The sequence below is a fragment of the Siphateles boraxobius genome, unplaced genomic scaffold (genome assembly GCF_051911475.1).
Source record: "Siphateles boraxobius isolate OS27281-9 unplaced genomic scaffold, OSU_SipBor_1 42, whole genome shotgun sequence".
NCBI lineage: Eukaryota > Metazoa > Chordata > Actinopteri > Cypriniformes > Leuciscidae > Siphateles > Siphateles boraxobius.
In genome coordinates, this window is record NW_027509053.1 from 493,845 (window position 1) to 497,534 (window position 3,690).

Below are 3,690 nucleotides of genomic sequence, written 5' to 3' on the forward strand. Positions count from 1 at the left end.
AACACAAATAAAAACCCAAAGTATCTGGGTTTCAATCTGAAAGTGAAACCAAGAGGAAGGGGTCGAGAGAGAGAAAGAGAGAGAGAAGAGGGTGGTTTAACCCTCTTATGAGACGTGCTTCGTGAAGCTCTGACACCAGGGTGAATCATTCGTCTCAAATCATTCGGAGTGTATCACTGCTAAGGTCACGTGATTTTATTAAACTGGGCTTCGTTACGCGTCATAGCTGTTTCGAAATTGTTTTCAATTTCAACGGTTCGTGAACCATTGTGTATCTGGTCTCTATGTGATCTCGTATCACTTTATAGATTCGTACACATTTAATGACGCATTTGATAAAGGGTCTGATTGACTTTCAAGTCAAGCTTTCATAAAACGAGCCCTACGGTTTACTAAGATATTATGCCTCGTGGTAGCTCGTGGATTGCCATTACCTGATTACACCTTTTGATAAAACCTTTGCGATTGGTTTGTAAAAGGTGTTTCGTTGATTTGAGTTTCCGCTACGCTTTCACGTGTTGGGCGAATGTGATGACCACTACACTACAGAAACCTAATGTTGAGAGGGATGTGCTTTTTAGAAGATGGCTCCTTCCCATAATCTGCCCTGCAAGCAGTGTGACAGTCTGTAAATTCCACAAACAACAGAACAGAGGTTATTCGGCATGGCAATCTGCCTACAGCTCCTTGGTACGATGGCCTTCACAAGGGTTATGTAGCGAATTGCAGCATTTATATTTAACATGCCTCCACTTGTTTCCACCCAGTTTTGAACTGAGGACCTGTCGCGTGTAAAGCGAACGTGATAACCACTACACTACGGAAACTTGATGTGGATGTCAGTCCCACCTCTTCTAGGGTACGCTTGTTCAAAAACGACTGAAACTATAGACTGCCCAGTGTTTTAAACATGTCAAAAAGCTGCTAATTTTGTTGGCAGACCAAACATTTTTTATTACTGTACAGGAAACCTCAACGGTTATTTGTTTTATTTTTGACAGAAAATGTGCCTGCATCCCTGCAAGTGTACTGACCTGATCAAGCGAAAACCACACACAGTTTCCGCCCAGTTTCGAACTGGGGACCTTTCGAGTGTGAGGCGAACGTGATAACCACTACACTACGGAAACACATCTTCAGGTTGCAGACATAAATCTTTAGGTGCACGCTTATTAAAAGGCATATAAAGGAAAGGAGCGCTGCTACTAGCGTGGCAAAAAGTTTAAATTTTCTGTCAGAATCCAACCACTGTTTCTGCTCGGTTTCGAACAGAGGACCTTTTGCGTGTTAGGCGAACGTGATGAACACTACACTACAGAAACCTATTGATGAGGTACATGTGCTTTTTAGAAGATGGCTCCTTCCCATAATCTACTCTGCAAGCAGTGTGACAGTCTGTGAATTCCACAAACAACAGAACAGAGGTCATTCGGCATGGCAGTCTGCCTACAGCTCCTGGGTACGATGGCCTTCACCTGTCTTAAAAGTAAGGGTTTTGTATCAAATTGCAGCATTTATATTTAACATGCCTCCACTTGTTTCCACCCAGTTTTGAACTGAAGACCTTTGCGTGTAAAGCGAACGTGATAACCACTGCACTACAGAAACTTGATTTGGACGTCAGTCCCACTGCTTCTAGCGTACGCTTGTTCAAAAGCGACTGAAACTATAGACTGCCCAGTGTTTTTAACATGGCAAAATGCTGCTAATTTTGTTGGCAGACCGAACATTTTATATTACTGTACAGGAAACCTCAATGGTCATTTGTTTTATTTTTGTCCTTTTCTAAAGAGATTAAACCACAAACATCCCTGCAAGTGTACTGACCTGCTCAACAGAAAATCGCATACGAAATTTTTGCAAAAACCACCCACAGTTTCCGCCCAGTTTCGAACTGGGGACCTTTCGCGTGTGAGGCGAACGTGATAACCACTTCACTACGGAAACACATCTTCAGGTTGCAGACATAAATCTTTAGGTGCACGCTTATTAAAAAGCATATAAAGCAGTGGTCTCAAACTCAATTCCTGGAGGGCCAGAGCTCTGCACAGTTTTGCTCCAACCCTAATCAAGCACACCTGATTCAGCTAATCAAGGTCTTCAGGATTGCTAGAAACTTCCTTGCAGGTGTGAGTTTGAGCTGGTTGGAGCTAAACTGTGCAGAGCTGTGGCCCTCCAGGAATTGAGTTTGAGACCACTGATATAAAGGAAATGAGCGCTTCACCCACCTAGTGTGGCAAACAGTTTACATTTTCTGTCAGAATCCAACCACTGTTTCTGCTCGGTTTCGAACCGAGGACCTTTCGCCCTTTAGGCCACCGGGTTAGGGAAGGGGACCCCCGCGCGTCGCCCCCTAGGTGATTTTTCGGGGACCGGCCGACGGCGCCGACGAAATCCGGCCCCCTCGCCCGCGATCCGGGCATCGGCCACAGGGGGGCGACTCGCCGACCGCCCTCAGTCGATTCGACACGCGCCGAACAGGTTGCGGGCGGGCGTCCACGGAGCGCACGCGCGTCCCCCTGACCGCCCTTTCGCGAAATTCCCTGACCGCACCCACCGACCACGGAGCGCCCGTCCGTCCCACCTGTGACCTGCGAACAGCCCCCTGGCCACGCCCACTGACACGAACAGCCTATTCGTCCCACCGACCGCCTGTGTGACCACGAACGGCCTTTTCGCCCACGGCCAACCTGGGTGACGGCCCCTGGCCCCGCCCACTGACACGAACAGCCTATTCGTCCCCCTAACCGCCTGTGTGACCACGAACGGCCTTTTCGCCCACGGCCAACCTAAGTGACGGCCCCTGGCCACGCCCACTGACACGAACAGCCTATTCATCCCCCTAACCGCCTGTGTGACCACGAACAGCCTATTCATCCCACTGACCACCTATGTGACCACGAACGGCCTATTCATCCCACCGACCGCCCAGTGACCACGGACAGCCTATTCGTCCCACTGACAGCCTATGTGACCACGAACGGCCCGTCCGTCCACGGCCAATCTAAGTGACGGCCCGTGGCCCCGCCCAGTGACTACGGACAGCCTATTCGTCCCACTGACAGCCTGTTTGACCACGAACGGCCCGTCTGTCCACGGCTAATCTAAGTGACGGCCCGTGTCCCTGCCCAGTGACCACGGACAGCCTATTCGTCCCACTGACAGCCTGTTTGACCACGAACGGCCCGTCTGTCCACGGCCAATTTAAGTGACGGCCCGTGGCCCCGCCCAGTGACCACGGACAGCCTATTCGTCCCACTGACCGCCTGTGTGGCCACGAATGGCCTATGTGTCCCATCAGAAGAACTACAGGTCGGCACAGGAAGGTGTCCTCAGACATCCTATTTGGACCCTGTAAAATAAGTTACAGGTGGGCAAAGTAAGGGCCCACCTGTAACTTATTTGACAGGGTCCAAATAGGCTGTCCGTGGTCAATGCATTAATAGGTCATATTTCATAATTACAGTGGTTTTATTAGGTGAAACCTACTGTACACCACACAGGGGCCACAATACAACACACTGATGTACATTAAAGCTATCAATTATGCATAATTAGCCTAAAAATGGACTGTCCACGAACAGCCTATTTGGACCCTGTCAAATAAGTTGCAGGTGGGCAAAGTAAGGAACCACCTGTAACTTATTTGACGGGGTCCAAATAGGCTGAGCGTGGTCAATGCATTAATAG

At 49.1% G+C, this 3,690-nt stretch overlaps 2 non-coding genes across 2 annotated transcripts; both read right to left on the reverse strand.

The window, feature by feature from the left end:
* Positions 1–1,057: 1,057 nt before the first annotated feature.
* trnav-cac (transfer RNA valine (anticodon CAC)) lies at positions 1,058–1,130 on the reverse strand. Its single transcript has one exon. It is a non-coding gene; the product is annotated as a tRNA-Val (tRNA).
* Positions 1,131–1,874: 744 nt separating this feature from the next.
* Positions 1,875–1,947, reverse strand: trnav-cac (transfer RNA valine (anticodon CAC)). Its single transcript has one exon. It is a non-coding gene; the product is annotated as a tRNA-Val (tRNA).
* Positions 1,948–3,690: the final 1,743 nt, after the last annotated feature.